General features: G+C 38.5%; 1 long non-coding RNA gene across 1 annotated transcript in view; it reads left to right on the top strand.

The window, feature by feature from the left end:
• The first annotated feature begins 564 nt into the window (after positions 1-564).
• LOC125617718 overlaps positions 565-19,865 on the top strand; it is a 375,399-nt gene continuing 356,098 nt past the window's right edge. The window contains exon 1 of the long non-coding RNA XR_007348809.1: positions 565-754. This is a non-coding gene — a long non-coding RNA (uncharacterized LOC125617718). The remainder of the gene's footprint in view (positions 755-19,865) is intronic.

Below are 19,865 nucleotides of genomic sequence, written 5' to 3'. Positions count from 1 at the left end.
GTATTATGGGTCTGTGTATAATAGGACTTCAATTTCTAGGTGTGTTTTTATTCCCTGTTGGTTAGTGCAACTCTTTTGGCTGCAAGAAAGAGAAATAAGCTCAAACCAGCTAAACCAGAAAGGGACTTACTGGACTTGCTGTATCCAATCACAGTGTGGTAAGGGCAAACGTGCAGTCGTGCTTCAGTGTTACTAGATACAGAAGCTCTTCCTGCTTCTCTGTGTGCTTCTTTATTGATACTCCGTTCTTGTGCAGAGCTGGAAATGCATCCACTAGGAGCTCCAGTGCTCTATATTTCTCACCATTGCTTCCACAGAGGATTGGCAGTCAATTTCTTGGTTCAAATTTACAATCCTTCAGTAATACTTTAAATTCACCCATTTTGGGTGACAAACCAGCCTGGCTTTATCACCAGTCACCTCTTGACACTGTCAGTAAATTCACAATGATACTCAAATGTTTGAACCCCCTGGTTAATAAAGGGAACGGTCATTTTCCTGGAGATTTGAACTGCTTTCCTGGGACAACTGAACATGAGATGTCAATTTTTTATTTGTAGGATGAAGGGCAGCCTTTGGAGAAAATCAACTTTGAGAAAGAGGAATTTTTTAAAGTATGACTTGCTTCTGGGAAAGGAGGACTTTTAAAGATGACAACAACAGGAATCAGCATCCAGGAACTGCATTTCTTTCCAGAAGTTTGACTTGAGCCCTCTCTTCTTTGAAGATCTAAAACTACAATGCCAAGTGTAAAGTAAGTGCTCAGTAAACACTCACAAACTAGGCATAGAGCTCTTAGCAGCTGAACGCTGGGGTCCACACACAATTGTGCAAGAAGAAGAGGAATTTTTCAACCTTCCTGGAGTAGGATTTGTGATTTCTCATGTCAAGTCACATTTATGACAAGAGGAAAAGGGAGGCAAGCATGAGGGGGATGTCAGGCTCAGAGTCTATAGAACTTAACATGTCCTGACTGAAATGACCCCATGATCAGGTCAGAAAGGACCTGGTCCTCACAGTGAATTGAACCAAGTGTCTTCCTAAATGTTTATAAGGGGTCAGATTTGATCTCTTTCAGTTTTTTAAAAAATGATTCAATGAGTGCACTATGGTTATATGTAATAGTGGGGTTCTATTGGACATAATAATATATGCATGAAATATAGTTTGCCCTGTTTCAGTCTCCAACATTTCTATTTTTCCTCCCTTTCTCTCTCCCTCTGTTCCCTTTACTCTACTGGTATTCCCTCTATTTATTATTTTTACATTTCTTATGCATAAAAGTAAAATTCACTGTGGTATATTCATATATGTAAATAGCATGATTTGTTCAATTCCATTCTGTAGCTCTTTCTTCTCTCTTTCCTCCCCCTCAATCCCCTTCCTCTACTCCACTGATTTCCCTTCTATTTTCAGAGACCCCTTTCTTCCCCTTATTTTGCTCTAGGTTCTGCATATGAGAGAAAACGTCTGACCCTTGACTTTGAGTCTGGCTTATTTCATTTGGCATGATTTCTAGTTCCATCCATTTACCAGCAAATGCATTTTTTCATTCTTTTTTAATAGCTGAGCAAAACTATATTGTGTATATATACCATATTTTCTTTAACCATCCATCCATTGATGGGAACCTGGGCTGGTTCCATAACTTGGCAATTGTGAATTAAAATAAGTCGCTATGAACATTGATGTGGCTGTTATCACTATATAGCATGTGGGTTTTAGTTCTTTTTCATAATTACCAAAGAGTTGAATAACTGGGTCATATGGTGGTTTCATTCCTAGTCTTTTTAGGAATCTCCATACACTTTTTAAAATTCTTGTTCTAATTTGTAGTCCCACCAACAATGTCAGTGTACCTTTCCCCCCACATCCTCAGAAGTATGCTATTTCTATTCTTGATAATGGCCGTTCTGACTGGAGCGAGGTGAAATCTCAGTGTAGTTTTGACTTTCATTTTCTTGGTTGTTAAAGATGTTGAACAACTTTTCAAGTATTTGTTGGCCATTTGTATTTCTTCTTTTAAGAAGTGTCTGTTCTTTCACCAATTTGTTAACTGGGTTATTTGTTATTTTTTGTGTTAAGTTTTTTGAGTTCTTTATATATATTCTAGATATTTATCTTCTATTGGAGGAATAGCTGGCAAAGATTTTCTTCTATTGTGTAGGCTCTCTTTTCACATTCTTAGTCACTTTCTTTGCTTTGCAGAAGCTTTTGAATTTGCTGTCCCATTTAGTGATTCCTGATTTTATTTCTTCAGCTTTAATGAAAAGTACATAGTAATTGGTTTATATTCACTCTCATCTTGTTATTATTTAATTGTAAGTCACCTCCCACTATCTGAAATAATTGTTAATGAAATACCAGATACACAGCAAGGTCCCTACTGATGGAGGAAAAAATGCAAGTTTATTTAAAAAATATATTTTAGTTTTTCATGGACCTTTATTTTATTTATTTATATGTAGTGCTGACAATTGAATCTAGTGCCTCACACATGCCAGGCAAGTACTCTACCACTGGGCTATAGCCTCAACCCAAAATGCAATTTTTGTTTAAGTTCCCATGAAATAAATTTATAAAGAGGTCAAAAAATGATAGGAAATACAAAAGGATGGAAATGATGAGAAGAATATTTCTAGTTTAAATTTCTATTTCACAATCCAAGAAAGCAAACTGGCATTTTCCAGTAGTGGTAGTACTTGGAGTGTGTGTGTGTGTATGTGTGTGTGTGTGTGTGTTTGGAAAACAGGGATGTGTTCATTTAAGGGAGGAGGGAGTTTCAGTGTATTCCAACCCATGGACATCATGTTAAAAACAAACAAACAAACAAACAAAGTAAACAAAACAAAACAAAACAAAACAAACTGGTATTAGAGAATTCATGAATTCTTATAAAAAGAAAGAAGCAAATAATTAATTAAATATTAGGTTGTTATGACCCTAAAGCTTGCTAATGTCAATTTGCTTAAAATACATTTATAGCACTAAATTAATCCTGGAGAGATAACTGAGAATCAATCACACTGTTCTTTATCACAGCGTCTTAGCAACTATGAGATCTTCCTGCTGTTCTAGTCAATGGGCTTCAAGCTATAATGTGCATTAGAGGGATATCCAAAATTGCTTTTTGGGGAAGGAGAGTTTTGAGGTTGGCCCAGGCCTGGTGGCTGAGGAGGCTGGTGGAGGGGGTGGCATTTTTTGACCATCAAGCCACATCTTCACTGAGAAATAAATTCTGCCTATATCTTCATCTCAGAGGTCTACTTTTTCTGTTGTTCGACATATGCTGTCCTTTTGTTGAGTGACCACTTGGCAGGACATTTATGGAGAAGATTCGTGGATAAGAAGTGAAGTTGAACTGACAATGAACTTTTGTGTGGCCTAAGATTTTACATTTTGAACTTTTTTATAACACCAATCACTGGCAATATCTCTTAGAATATGCCCAGTAACACAAAGCAAGAAATACAAAGTTACAAAGTAGTCTATATCATTACTAGGTAACTCTGTCTCCACACTGACCCTTGTTCTATTTTCTGTATGCCAACAGAGCAAATCTCTGTCTAAAGGTGGCTCTTCAGGTATTTAAAGACACCTGTCATATTGTACTAAGAGTTTTCTTTTCCAGGATGAACTTTACTAGGTATTCTAGTTATTCCTTATGAAATATGGTTTCCAGGGTTTGGTCCTCAGCAATACTTTTCTTGTGACTCAGACACTGAATAATCTCTGATATTTTGAAATTCGATTTGTAATGGGAGAATTTCCCAAGTATCTTCAAGTTGTGACATAAAACTCCTCTAAAATTGATCTTTTGGCATATGGAAATTCTTTTATTCAACTTTATAGATTTTTCAAAGCCAGGCAAACTTGGGTATATTTAGGTTTTTCTTTTCCCAACACTCACCTTTCCTGTATCAAATCATTGTAGGGCTCTTTATATATTTATCTCAAAATATAAACAAAACCTTCAGTTTTATTTCTATCACCAGGGGTCTTGTTAAATATCTGGTATATGGTGCAAATGCCATTTCATTAATATAATTATTACAAATAGTGGTAGATGACTTGCAGTTGAACAATAATTTAAGGAGAGATGAGAATAAATATAAACACTGATTACTGTGCATTTTTTATATTTTCCTATTCAATCTGCTTGTCAAGTGATGCTGTGATTTTTTTCACATTAGTATGTCTATGTAACACAGTTGAAGACTATACCATATCTCCCTATTTGTGCTTCCATATACATTATATATTACATATGTAGTGTATCTAGGTAATATATAACAAATGTATATACCATGTGCATATTTGTGTGAATGTATATAAATTGTTTAATGTCAATCAAATCAACTTTAGTTCAGAGGAAAATATATTGTAAGTTATTGATGTCATTCATTATTAATTTCAGGTGTGCTTAGCACAAATGATTTACTCTAAATATTTAGACTGTTCCATAACAGATTTAAGTTCCTCTAAAATGACAGAAGACAAGAGGAGTAAAGGAAAGACTAGTTCCCCACCCTCAAACTCACTGTTCAGTCTTCTAAATTTCTATGCCTCAAATACACATTTTTTTTTCCATTCTAAGAACACAAACATTAGGGTATCCGGAACTCCTGTCTGATTGGGGTTAATATTCATCTAATTTTGGGAGGGGGAGAGTATTTTGACAACACAAAATGCCTTTCTGAATTACAGCACCCTTCTGAAGTATTTGTAACCAAGAAAGGAGAAAATAATTTATCTTTTCCATTAAATATTCAGTGGGCAAATACAAATCTGAAAGAAAATTTAAATTCTCTATGGCATACTCAATAAATGACAGTTTAGATTATATTAGAAATATTATAATTCTCTTCAGGTCTGTTAATTGAGTTAAAAATGGAATTCCAAAATGAAGCTAAAACATTGTATTAAGTATTACAACAAGTGCCTCTGCCCCTAGGCAACGTGGGATAGGGGAAGGACAGAAGGCTTTGGAGGCAGTACAGACACCAGTGTGCATCTGGCCTCTGACACACACAGTTGAATGGCCACATTTGACAATATTCTCTGTGAGTCAGTTTTTTTTTTTTTTCATTTGAATCTCTGAGGTCTCTGTACCTTCAAATATCTCTTTAAAGCCTTCCTTTGGTTGAAAGTCTACATCTAAATCTACTGGGCTGCAGAACAGCTAGTCTTTCCTTGGGGTGGTAGACTTCCTTCAGTGAACAGGAAGCCCAGGGCAAGGTACAAGGTATACACTAAAGGTGCCCAAGGGCCCCTTTGGTAGTCCTTCTTGGGCTTTGCTGCTCAGTACCATTTGGGGGGCTGAAAAACTCTTTATAAAGTCTGGGATGATTCTCTGAGCAGCCTTCTGTTGTAAAATAATTATTATGTTTTTATCTATCCAAGTAAGACATCCTTTAGGGCTCTTTAGCATTTCAAAGAGGTATTTGTTCTGCTTATTTTCTTATCTGAGGCTTGCTAGTAAGTGCTCTTGTTGGAGTATAGTGATTCCAGAGTACTGCTAATTGCTTTGCTGCAGGCTTCTCTTTCTCCTCAACCCTCTCCTGCTGGTGGATGGGGCCTCCTGATTGAGGTCTCTGATTTGTAGTGATTCCTCCTTCCCATCACCTGGGGCAAGGCACAGCAGCTGGTCCTGTGGCTTCCTTTCCACTTTTAACTTACATCTGAACGTACCTGAAGAAGGACCTCACAGTTTCCTTTCTGAAGGTGTAAGCTCAAAAGTCATTGGAAGGAGTTGGCATCTCAGCCTGTTTTTCTGTTGCTCTAAATGAAGAAGCACAGATGGGGTATTTGATGAAGAATAAAGATTTATTTGTATCCCAATTTTGACATCCCGGAATTTTAAGGCCAAGCAGCCACATCTGGCAAAGTCCTTGTTAGTAGGGACTCTGCAGGTCCTGAAGGCAACACGGGACATCATAGGGTGAGACTGAATATCTGCAGGTCTTTCTCTTCCTGTAAAGTCCCAGTTCTATTGGATTAGAGCCTCATCCTTACAACCTCATTCAGCATTAGTGACCTCCCATGGGTCCCACCCCAAATACCATAGTAGGATTATTTTCCTCTTGTTAATACCTCCATAGGGACTAAATTTATAACATGAGTTTTGGTGGGGACATTCAAACTGTAGCCGGTGGTCAGTCAAGGAGGACATTTCCTTTCAGACTCACCCGCACTCTTCACACTTCCTTCCTGAGGGACTCTGTTCTAACCTATAAAATTTATTGGTGATTTAATTATGATCATACCGGCTCCTCTTAGAGTCCTATATAAGCCCCTCCTACCAAGAGAAGAATTCAACCCCTCTCTGTGTGTTCCTCAGGTCCCTGAGTATTATTGAAGAGCTAGGCAAACTGTGGCCAGTAGGCCTAAAGTTGTATTGAAATATGGTCATTCCGTTGCCCAGCGGCTATGGCTGTCTTGTTCTACAAAGGCAAAGTGGAGCAGCTGTGACGGAGGTTGTAGGTTCCATAGACCCCAAATAGCCACTCTCTGGCTTGAGATCAGGAAATGTTTTCTTAAAGAGCCAATCTAAAAGAATCTAAGATATTATGACAGTAACAATTGCATCTATTGGAGCCATTGGTCAAAAGTAACATGGTATTATTACTTTAGTAGAAATGCTGTTTACATTCAAAGAAGTGGCTTTAGCCAAATGCATAAATAGAAGGAACGTGTGCAATGCCATGTCACTCATGATATCCTGCAATGCAGGTAGTAGTTGCCTGTTTCTTTTATATAGCCTTGAGATGGTGAATGTTAACATTTATCAAAGTGTGGTCACCAAGCTATCAGCATGTCTTTGGTGTTCATTAAAAGTGCAGATACTTAGGTCCCATCCTGGGCCTCTAGAATCCAAAACTAGGGGTGAGGCCATGCTTTGAGAGCCACATTATAGGTAAAAGAATTTTGCAGGTTTTATGGAATCGTACATTCTGTTACATGTTGAATCAGCCTTGTGATATAGAAGAAAGAAAGAAATCATTAGGCTAAAATTTCCTTTCCCTTGTGGTATGCAAGAAGCTAAATAGAAAGTAATGTCCAATATGTGGTAGTAGAGAGCAGGTTTCCTGGATTCTAGGATTACAGAGAGAGGAAAAAATAAATAAAAATGATGAAAAAAGGCCCAAACCTCAAAAACCAGTGACAATAACTACTGCAGAAGTGTCTGCAGCTCAGATGCTTCCTGTACATAAAATGTTTTCAGTAATCTATCAGACTTTCTGCTGGAGATTAAGAGTGACAGACCTGACAATGGCCTTTGACCCGTAGATTCAACTGTAGATATGATGATGATGATTCCCATTTCATGAAGAAATGAAAAGATCAAAGCAAAGAGCAAACACCAACTTATCTGAGAAAATACAGCCAGGAAGGGACAGATGCAGGATGTGGCCTCAGACCTGTTTGTCACTAGAGGTTGTGCTCTTTCTGCTACAACACATGCTTCCATAATGGGGACAATGGAAAGTTCCAAGACCTTACCACTGGCGCCTGCTAAAGCTGTCACTGCTGAGCTGCTCTGCATTTATCTGACTGGGTTTTGACCTCCTGGATCTCTGGCTGAATGCAGAGTGTTCAGAGAACCCAGTGTTTGACTGTAAGCAGGATGGCGCGTGCTATGTGTGGGTCTGCCCAATGTGCTCTGTATCCCCTCCTGGAAGGAGGAAGTGTCCTGCTAGGTTTTTCAATCCTGTGGAGACCAATGAGCATGGGAACCTGGGGAAAATTGCTTCCTTGCACCATAGCTTTAATGTATTCATTGTCCAGAGATTTACAAGGAGTATACCCAGCTCACCCAGAGAGCCTTGATCGGAATCACTGCGGGAGTGGGCAGGGTAAAGTTTGGCGAAACGTTTTTAAAAATTCAGTACTCCTATTGTTTCTCTAAAACAAATTACTGAAATTATCCCTTGACAGAAATTTCTTTGGGGATATGCAGACTCTCTAGTAGGCAGGAATGTGGCAAGCAAGAATTTAAAAATAAAAGTTGAAGGAGAGCAACAGTGAATTGGGAACTTCTAGAGGGTTCTTCAGGTCCTGCCTGGAGACTCTCCGTATCTCAGTGCCTGGCGCAGTTCCTTGCACAGAATATGTTCAAAGGATGAAAGAATGATAAATCTGTCTAGAGGCATTAATTATCATAGTGATGCTGGAAAGAGATTTCTCAGCAAGGAGGTCTATTTACAAGACTATTCTAACATATGTCAAGGTCCTATACTATTATGATGGACATTAATAAATGGGTATACTGCAGATTTTGACAGGGTCTTAGTCTCTTGCCTGTGATCTATCACCTTGTAGACAAATGTCTTTTCTTTTACCACTTCACAGCAGCTAAGTCATGGTAACCTTAGAAATGCTGGTCGCTTTTGTAATTTCATAGACATGTTATATTTAAAGGGTACTGCCTTCTGCCAGTGTCCTCCAGCCCAGATGCCCTCCTCGTGCAGGTGGGAGAAGACAATGTTGGGGAGCAGAGTTATACCAGGCCAGCCTCTGGTCTAGACCTGGACACCTGCAGTCCAGAATCAAAATAGAAAATGATACATACACAGTTCTTTTATTAATGCTATGCTACTGCTATGGGTGAGAACTTGAAGGATAATGAAGAGTTTTGAAGGAGAGAGAGATGAATCTTAACTGCTGCTGGACCTGGGACACGTTGGCAGTAGACCAAGTGAGTTTTGGTGTAGATTGGGTTGCTACTGCTGAAATAATTCCAGGGAAAAATCCAGAGCTGTAGAAAACAAATATAAGTAAAAGTAAATCCAATTAACGTATTGATCCTTCTTCCTACTCACCTCTGTCCTGGTGATAAATCACCCTCCTCTCAGATCATAGCTTCTCTATGATGAGGACAAGTTCATTTCTTGACTGTAAAGTCCAGCATAATGGTCTCATCCATTTCTTTGGTTGGGGTACAGTTGATGAGGACAAAGCAGGGACATTTCATAGGGCTCTTTTCAGTAGCAGTGGTGACAGCCACTGTGTCAACAACTAGCTCCTGTGAGCAGTCCTGGTATCAGAACAACCATGACAGTTAGGTCTTTCAGGGAAGGGGAGGAGGCTGCCACTGTTGGGTACCCACTGATAGTTCTCAGACCCTTCTTTCTTGTCTACAAGTTTCATTGTGAACAGAGACAAGGAACTCGGGCAGGCTGTCCCTGGAACCCAGAAGGTGTACCCTGGTTAATCTAAATGATCATCATCATCATCTTGTTTTTTTTTGTGTGTGTGTGATTAAGCTGTGGACCTATCACAAAATTCGTTTGTTGAAGGAAGGGTGTTATTGATGCATGGAAAGAGGTTTTTCTTCTCTTCTAGAATCAGTTGCATGTGGAAGCGATACCTGAACCTGTGTCAGGCATTTTGTGACTATATTTGTTTCCTGTGACTATTGTAATAAATTACCACAAACCTGGAAGCTTATAACAACAAAGATTTATTATCTCTCAGTTCTGGCAGAACCAAGGTCACAAGTCAGTATCACTGTGCCAAAGTCAAGGTGTCAGCAAGTCCATGCTTTTTAGAGAGGTGAGGTGGGGGGATCCTTGCTTCTTCCAGCTTCTGGTGGCCACAGGCAGTTACTGGCACTCCTGGGTTTATGGACACATGACCCGGTCTTCAAGGACGGCATTGTCAAATCTCCCCTTCTCTGTCTTCACATCTCCTCTGTGTTTGTCAACCCCCCTTTGCCGCCTCCTTACAAGGAGACATGTGATTCCATCCTGGGCCCATCCAGATGATCTCAGATGAGCTCTCCATTTCAAGATCTTTAATCATACCTGCAAAGACTCTTTTGTGTCCTACAAGGTAATATCCATAGGTTCCAGGAATTAGGAGGCAGATAGCTTTGGGGGAAGGGTATTTTATAGCTGCCACAGTGATTATGAAGGGAGAGCAGCACCCCCCCACAAACACACAGACACACACACACACACAGACACACACACACACACTCATGCACACAATATCAGAAGTCTTGGAAACTTAATGCTCTCTACTTCTGAGTTATAAAACATACACTTTTTAATGTTAGAAAATTTACCCTTGTTTTTGACAAATTATGAGATGCTATAATTTGTTAGGTATCATTTCTTGCACCTAAAACTATTCATTTGTCAAAAAAAAAGAAAATTTATAGAACTTCTTAGAATTTTCTTAAAACATCTATGATAGGGCAAGAAGAAGTGGCTGATTTTTAGCATGTAAACTAGTGAGAGTTGAGCAGAAGTTCTTAGGATTGGCATTCTTGACATTTCTTGGTCTGATAGCTTTTTGTTGTAGAAGTTGTCCTATGAACTGTCTAGTTGCATGTTTAGCAGCATCCTTGGCCTCTAATAACACCAGATGCCAGAGGTAACCTCCTTTCCATTCGTGACAAATAACCTATCCCCAGGCATTCCCAAGTATCTCCAGTGGGACTTTCTTCCTGGTTGTGAACTATCCAGCCAATAACATAACACTGGGGATATTTAACAATGGTGGTTTATTTTATAATATGAAATGCCTGGCATCAGGACACTCCAGTTTTATTTGTTAGGCGAATGGAACTTTTAATCCTTCAGTTCCCTAGTAAGGTGCTAAAGTGGGCTTTTGTGGAGTAGATGCCAGGACTACGGATGCAGAAAGAGTCCTGTATTTTATGGAACTTATTTTGCAGATATTTATTTAATAATATTTCAATTCTTCTGGCCAGGATGATGCAGGGTATTAACATGGAATTATATCTGTGTTATATTCTTATAGCTCTGTACTCATTTATTTTTTAATTTTAATTTTTTAAATTGTTTTAATTATACATGATATTAGAATGCATTTATGTAATTTGATGGGATATAATTTCTCATTTCTATGAGTGTACATGTTGTAGAATCATATTGGTCGTGCAGTCACATATAAACATAAAGTAATAATGCCTGTTTCATTCTACTATCTCTCCTTATATCCCCTCCCTTCCTCTCCCTTAACTTCCCTCTACTTAATCTAAGGTAATGCTATTCTTCTCTAATGCCCTCCCCACACCTTATTGTGAATTAGTATCTGCATATTATAGAAAACATTTGGCTTTTGTTTTTTGGGGATTGGCTTACTTCACTTAGCATTAGCTTTTCTAACTCCATCCATTTACCTGCAAATGCCATGATTTTATTCTCTTTTATTGCTGAGTAATATTCTATTGTGTGTATATGCCACATTTTTTTTTCTCCATTCATCTATTGAAGGGCATCTAGGTTGGTTCTACAGTTTAGCTATTGTGAATTGTGCTATTATAAACATTGATGTGGCTGTGCCCTTCTAGTATGCTGTTTTTAAATCCTTTGGGTATAGACCAAGGAGAGGGATAGCTGGGACAAATGGTGGTTACGTTCCCAGTTTTCCAAAAGACTCAAAATAGCCAAAACAATTCTAATTCAATAAAACTATGCTGTAGGCATCATAATACCTGACTTCAAATTATACTATAGAGCTATAGTAATAAACACTGCATGGTACTGGCATAACAACAGAATATTGATCAATGGTACAGAGTAGAAGACAGAGACAAATCCACACTGATAGTCATCAGACTCTTGTTAAAAGTGCCAAAAACATACATTGGAGAAAATAGTCTTCTTAATGGTGCTGGAAACACTGGTTATCCATATGTAGAAGAATGAGACTAGACCCTTGTCTCACTCTAAGAATCAACTAACTCACAATGGATCAAAAACCTAGGAATTAGACCAGACACTATGCAGCTCTTCAAGAAACATAGTGTCACACTAACATATAGATATAGGCAACTTTCTTAGTAGGACCCCAAAAGCTTAGGAAATATGCTAGGAATTACTAAATGGGATGATGTCAAATGAAAAACTTTTGCATGTCAAAGGAAGCAATTAAGATTTTGAAGAGAAAACCTACACAGTGGGAGAAAAATATTTTCTAGCTATTCTTGTGACCAAAGATTAACATCCAGAATATATAAATAACTTAAAACACCAATCCCCACCCCAAATAAATGGCAAATGAACTACACAGACACTTCTCAAAATAAGAACTACAAATAGCCAACAAATATACAAAAAAAGTTCAACATCATTAGCAATTAGGAAAATGGAAATCTTAACTACACTGAGATTTCATATCATCCAGTCAGAATGGCAATCATCTGCAGTACAAACAATAATAAATGCTGGAGAAGATGTGGAGAAAAAGGAACACCTTTAAGCTATTGGTGGTACTGTAAGTTAGTATATTCACTATGCAACTTAGTATGACATTTCCTCAAAAGACTAGGCATGGAACCACCATATGACCCAGCCCCGTACCACTCCTCAGTATCCTAAAGAATTAAAGTCATCATTAGCAATACATGCTTATTTATAGGGGCACAGCTCACAATATCCAAACTATGGAACCAGCTAAGTCCATCATTGGATGAATGGATAAAGAAAATATGGTATATATACACAAAGGAGTTTTATTCATTCAAAAAGAATTATGTCATTTTTAATATAATGGTATCAAGTTCCATCCATTTTTCTAAGTGAAACGAGCCAAACTTAGAAGGCCAAGAGTTGTATGTTTTCTTTTATGTGAAAACTAGAGAGGAAAAAGGAAAAGTTGGGGGGCATCACATGAAAATTGATGGAAGATCAGTACAGTATAGGAAATGGACAGGGGAAGGGAGGAGGAGAAGGAAAGGGGAAATACTGGGGAATGATATTGGTCAAATTATATTGTGTGCATGTACAAATATGTAATAACAAATCCTATGTACCAAAAAAATGGAAAACATTTATTGATAACTCCAGCTAATAGTGAACCTACAACTACTCATAGCATTTACTTCCTGGCATTCCTAGTATTTCCTGACTTTGATAGATGTGGGATTTCTATTTTATTTTTCATTTATTATCTTGTGTCCAACTCTTTTTCTTGTGCTAACACATCAGGTCAAGGGTTGTATGTTTTCTCTTTTATGTGAAAACTAGAGAGGAAAGAGGAAAAGTTGTGGGGAGGACTTCTTGTGGGGAGGACTGCCTGGCTCTACCATGATAATCTATAGCCCTTGCTCCAAGCACTTGGATTTAAGAGTGCTGGATTCTACACACAAGTGAGAGCAGGAAGTATGTTTTTCTGTGCATGAATTATTTCACTTAGCACAATGTTCTCCAGATTTACCTTTGTTATCACAAATGATAGGATTCCCTTTTTTTTTAAGAATGAATAATATGCCATTATGTTTATTAGATACACACCCTGAAGTGGAATTGTTGGATCAGGTGGTCGTCAAAAGATAAAACCTCAGTTAGGAGGAATAAGTTCAGCAGGTCTATGGTAACAATGTGTTGAATAATTAAATTGCTAAGAGTAGATTGATATGTTCTACACACACACACACACACACACACACACACACAATTAGAACATGGTGAAATGAGGTTGATTAGGTTGAATTTGTCATTCCACAATGTGTGTGTGTGTGTGTGTGTGTGTATACCAAAGTCATATTGTACACTAAAGGTGTATGCTTTTGTCAATTAAAAAATAAAATTTAAAAACGTATGCTGAGAACATGGATTGGTACTCCATAGACAAAGTACTTGCTGAACTAATTTCAATGAAAAGTTCTAGGAGCCAGATTTTCACTCCTTCTAGAGAAGTTCCTTTTCCTGAGTGATATCCAGCATGGCTCTCAGCTGGGAATCCCACTGTAAGTGAAGTGGAACAGAACGATTCTACAACAAACTGGGTTAATGTTGTTTGTAGTATTAGAAGAGAGTTTGACATGTAAATATATGGCATATATAAAAAATAAGTCTGATACTGTTAAAAGGTATGGTTTGCTAAGCCCTGTACTCATCTAAAGAGGCAAATTATATTCATCTGTGGCAGTGACTATTCTAAAAGCAGCAGTTGATAAGGATAGGTCAGGATTTTAAGTTACAATTTGCGTCTACTCAAACTTAAGAATTTGCTACAAAGGTAGGCCCTAAGAGAGGGGTTTCTTAATCTTACCAGCATGCTTTGTAATACTGAGGTTGGGTATCCTTCCTTAAAATACAAGTGTGGTCTTCTCAAAATTCAGGCTTTGTTTCTCCATGAGCTCTTAGTGATGTTAAAAGGGATTTCCATATTGCGTCAACTGTAAGAATTGAACAAAGTTGTTGACTTAGGATTCATCTTGTAATCATAATATAGCAATGGTCCTAGAATGTAGTGGTCATTTTGGGAGATGGGCATCAAAACTTGCAGAATGGAGTGTTAGGGGCCTAGAAAAAGATCGTAGAGACAACAGTTTATCAGATTCTTAAAACGTTGCATCACCATTAGTGATGAACTAAGGAATAGCATGGAATGGAAAAGGACAGGTGACATGGAGAAGTCATGCCGTGATTGATAAGTGTCAGATGCAAAATATGAAGTAGTGATGAGATTAGCTTATTTTTCTTTTTTATGCATGCCCAGAGTGATATATGTAAATTGCCGAAGTAAGTGTAAGAGAGTTGCCTCTATAAGCATAAAAGTCGACTCTTGGCTAATAAGCATGGGTATGTATTATTTTATTGGCAGAATTATTTTTTAAATGACACGTCCAGTAATGGTATATTCCACATGAATGTTTTCTTAGATTCAGTGAAAGAAGCAACAAGGGGGTTTTAATCATAGGAAACATGAATCAAAATTATCATCATATATTCTCTAAGACTCAGGCATAGAGGCCAAGGAGTGAGATGAAATCCCAAGTTCTGGTCTCTTTATTGTTTAGTTAAGATATTCACCCTTTGAAGTGACCTTTCCCCTTATTCTCCTTGTTTAAGATTTTTTGTGTTTTTTACTTTTTAAAAGTGGGAATCCATTGCAACTCTCAAAAACTACCAGTAATACTGGTGGTCACTTTATGTTTAGGCATTCTGATATTAGTTCTGAAGTCACAGCTGCCCTGCCCACTGTGATTCTGCAACTGAGAGCTTCTCAATCACATGCCATGAATCAGTTCAGATAGGAGAAGACACTCATCACCCTACCATGTGGGTGGCCAGGCCCCTAGAGGGCCTGGGTATCTGAAGCATCCTGGAAGGCTAGTTTTAGCCATGTGGAACTTCTATTTTTACTCTAGTATGGTACAGAGTTTATCCTTTTTGAGGTATATCCTGACATGAGTGAGACTGTGAAGGGTGCTCTAACAGATTGCTAGTGGCTGCTCTGAAAAAAAAAATATGGAATTTTAGACAAAATTAAAGATCTGATCAATTTCTAGGTTCTGCCATGGTTTGCACAGATTGTACAAAAGTTTCCCAGTAAAAAGTGATCATTACATGTGTCCAGGAATATTTCTTCCCCCATTTGAAATTCCCAAACGTCTGATCAGAACTCTGTTCATCTTCCCAAGAGATTGGAAGGAAGAACTCTGGTTCCAAAATAGAGAAAATGCTGAAGCATTAATTCTGCAAAAGTGGTTCACAAAATGTGTTCTGTGTCATGTCAGTATCATTGTGAACATATTGGAAAGATAATCTTGGACTCCAATCTATTAACTGAACCAACACTCTGGGATTCGACCCATTAAATTCATCTTTTCTTCTTTGCTACTGGGGATTGAACCCAGGGGTGCTTTACCACTAAGCTACATCCCCTAGGATTTCTTTTTTAAATATTTTGAGACAGGGTCTTGCCAAGTTGCTTAGGACCTCACTAAGTTACCGAGGATGGCCTGGAATTTGCCTTCCTCCTCCAACCTCCTGAGCTGCTGGGATTACAGGCATGCGTCACCATGCCTGGCTTCATTCATATCCTCTTTAACAGGTTCTCCAGATTCTGACATTTGCTTTTGAGAAGCACTGATCTGTTGAGTGTCAAGAACACAAAAAATAACAGAAAAATCGAGTTTCTGGTCTCTTTCTCAGTAGACCCCAGAATATGGGGGCTAGATAGGGCTCCTGTGTGTCCTACTGTGCTGCTGGGTGCCTTTGGGGGCATGTTAATTAGCTTTGCTGAGCCTCAATTTTTCCCGGTATAAAATGAAGACAATTGGTTAGATGTTCTCTTTGTTCCTTATGATTTTTTTATTGCCTTTTGTGTTTTTAAATTCCATCAGCTTCTGTGTAGCATCTTTCAGCAGAGCTGTGGAGGTGTAAGTGGGAGTTGTTACCATTTCAGGATTCTTTTAACAATGTTGATGAAGGGAGGAACTATCTTTTCTGCACTGGTACAGCAGGAATTAGCCCAAACAGGGCTTTTCCTGCTTGATGGTAAGACATTGCACTAAAAAGAAGAGCCTGGGACTTCTTGACTAGTCTCTGAGTTCTAATCCCATCACTAATAATAACTCTTACTGATGTGAGACAAGTGGAACTCCCTGAGTCTACATTTGTCTACCTGTAATATAAGAAATCAAATAAGGAAACCATTTTACATATCTAGCACAATGATCAGTACACAACAGGCATCCAATACGTGCTCCATTTTTTTTTCCTTTTTGACTCATATAGTTTGATCTTTGGAATTCTCCAGTGTTAAAGTTTGCTTTTAAGGCATTGTCCCAAGTTATTATGTGGGTTCTTAAGATTGTCTCAGGAAGGGAAGCACTTGTTAACTGGCAAGAATACCACTAGCTGTTATCATGGTTATCCTTATCCTGGGAAGCCTGAATACCTGCCCTCAAGCTAATATCTATGGAAGGCTCTAGGTACTTTGGAGAATTTGTTGCTTATATGTACCAGCTGTTTCAGTGTATGCATAATCCTAAATTTTCCCTCCAAGCTCTTGGCCAAGTTGCATTGCAAACCCTTGTTTAAATGGGCAATGTGAAAGTCTGTATATCAATAAATTGTACTTAAAATTGTCCTTTTATTGAGGAATTAAAAGAAACTTATTTTTTTGTTTTAGTACCTAGCTATCTTTCATGTTATCATTATTTTCATAGAACCTCACAATTCTTAATGCCAATGCCAATTATGTAGCAGATGCCTTCCATTAGGTCATCCTATTTAATTCTTACATCAGTCCTGTGAGATGGTCGTTGTTACCTCCATCTGAGTAACTGGCCCAAGATCACTCTGAATGTGACAAATTAGAAAGTGGACCCAGCTGTGTACTGTCCAGGGCCAACGCTCTTTGCACAGAAGCAAAGCTCTCTGAAAACTTCCTCTTGCAGGGTAAATGGCTTTAGTGTTTGTATAAGTATTTCTCTATTTCTGGAAGGTGCTGAGATAGTGTTAAAATTCAAGTTTAATCAATCAACCAATTAGTATTTATTGAATGCCTGCTGGGTGTGGGGATTACACTTGGTGCTATGGGAAATAAACAGCAAAGAACATTCAAACTGATCCCAGTGCAGTGAAGGAAGAGAAACACATGCATTTAGTGCTGGCTCCTCAAATGAGCCATTTGAAGAATTCCAGAGAGCGAGACAGAAGCAGAGTGGCGTGTGTTCAGGGCTCGGCAGCTCCCTGGCCACCAAGCTGATCAGGAAATGTTTTACACTTGCCAAAGGCTTTTTGGGTCCTTGGACTATCCATCAATATCCCCAGTGTTATTATATTTCTGGCATTGTATTAATTTTTATGACAGCTCTATCCCCATTTTATGGTTGGGTACACCAAGTCCTGAGAGGTGAAATGAGCTTTCCTGCTATGTGCACAGGGCAAGAGGCAGGAATGGGGCTGAAATTCAAGTGTCTCAAGTCCAAGTCTGGCGCTATTTCTGTGACATCATTTATTAACACAATCTCTACAAAAGACTTGTTAATAGTTGTACTTTCCCCAAAGTAGGGCTGCAATCATTCAAATACCACGAAATGGGGGTCTAAAAAATAACAAGATTCTATTTGAAAGATTCAAGGGTTTATCATAGGCAGAGAGCAAAGTCCCTTTAAAGCAAAGCCCCCCACTGAAACAGTCATGCTCATGTTTGTTCAGCCATGTTCTAAGGATTCAAACTCACTAGATTACAAAGAGCAGTTTAGAGTTGTACAAAACTCTTCAGAGACCCTTCCCTGAACCTCTCTCTCCAACCCCCACATGCTTCTCCCAACATTAAATTGTTTAATGGCAGAGAGGTGCAGGCTTGGACAAGCAAGGCTGAGCTGGAGTGGGGCCAGCCTGGCAGTGTGGTTTCTCCACTACCGTCTGCTTGGGAACTCATCAGCAAGGCCAGGTAGAATACAATTTTAAGCCATTTCAGGATATTCAGATAGCTGCTTCAGTAGCCTCTCCCTGGGGTTGTTCCAGGAGCCTGGTAGGTGGCATCAGTGTGGTTACTTACTACTGTTGTTACTTGCATGGGCATTGACTGGCCTGGCTTTGATAGGAAACAACAAAACAAGATGGTGAAAGAAACTTTCTTGGCTTTGTGAACAGCAAATGTCAGTACAGCTCTAAAGAATGAGGCCCACCTGGAGGGAACCAGGAGCAAAACTGCTTGCTTAAGAAGAAAGCATCTGAGGAAAATGGGAAAGACTTGCTTTTGTTTTGTTTATAGATAAAATTTTTAAAAGACTCCTTTTGTAGCAGGAACTGCAAATGCCTAATATGTTATCAAAATGTAAAGAGATACTTGCAGCTCATGGTACTTCCTGAAAACAAATTGACAGTTAACTTCCCGTAGACACAAGAAAAGCCTCAGTTTAAGAACTTGAAATATATTAAGAATTCCTGTCAAGTAAAAATTAGTGAATTGAAATTCTATAATAGTTTGCAAAAAGAGACATGAATAAAATAAACATCTGACAAATATTTAGAGATCTTACTTTTGGTATCTTGAAGTCTGTTACCCAAATCCTAATCTTTTGTATTCTTAGAGTGACTATTATGATGAGCTTTGCGTTAATTTTGCTGAATTCTAATTCATAGAGAAATACTAATCCACACTTAATGCAATTGATAGAAATATTCAACCTGAGTGCCCTAGACCTGCAATATGATAGTTAAGTGGAGATAATGTAGTATGCATAATTCACAATAAGAAATAGGTTAACAACCAGTTTTTCTGTGCAGTCACTCTGATAATGCAAAGCACTGTTGATCATCCTTGTAAAATTTATATGAATTGTTAGTTCATACTTTTTAATTGTATGTTGCTTTGCTACCTTAAATATAGAAGTTCTGGCACCCATACTCCAAAGTTTTTGGATATGAAATATAACTCTTGGGTGGGGTTTTAAAGGTGAAGATTCTAAAGATCTAACACTAAGCAACCAAGAAATAACAGAAAGCAATGAAATTTTAGATCCAGAAGGTATTCTTGTAACTACAAAACCAGGCATCCTTTCTTAGTGTTAGGGGTGGAATTTGAGGCCAGCACATGTTAGTACCTTGTTCATGCTTACCCAGTGGCAGGGATGTGATGGCCACCCACAGGACTTCTCAGGGTCATCAGTTGGCAGCTTCTCTGCAGACCAGGACTTGTGCTACACATGCCTCTGAAGTTGGTGGTGTTACTTTTTTTCTTAAAGACAAAGAGGTGAAGTGGGGGGCTGTTCAAGTTCCTGTCCTGCACAGTGTGCTCAATCCAACTGGAAAACCTCTGAGGAGCCCCATTCCTCTCACTGGTAAATGAGCAATATCTCTGCTTGCGAGGAAGCACCACAAGTTTACCAGAGAAATAGAACCAAGAGTAAACTTTCACAGAGATTTAGATTCCTTCCAGGTTTTATTACTAGAGTACAGCTTTAGCATCCTGACAGCCCAGACAAGCATGACTTTCTGCTAAGGTTGCACCATCCTCTCTGCCCTATGCTGTAATTCTATTTTGACATGGTGTCCTTCTACCTTCTCTCAATTGGAGTAATTTATATCTCCACTTGGATGTGAGGAACATATTATCATACGCCCCCCCCCTTTTTTTTCCTTAGT

This window comes from Marmota marmota, unplaced genomic scaffold (genome assembly GCF_001458135.2).
Source record: "Marmota marmota marmota unplaced genomic scaffold, marMar, whole genome shotgun sequence".
NCBI classification, from domain to species: domain Eukaryota; kingdom Metazoa; phylum Chordata; class Mammalia; order Rodentia; family Sciuridae; genus Marmota; species Marmota marmota.
Note: the sequence above shows the minus strand (reverse complement) of the source record. Positions and strands in the feature narration are given on the sequence as shown.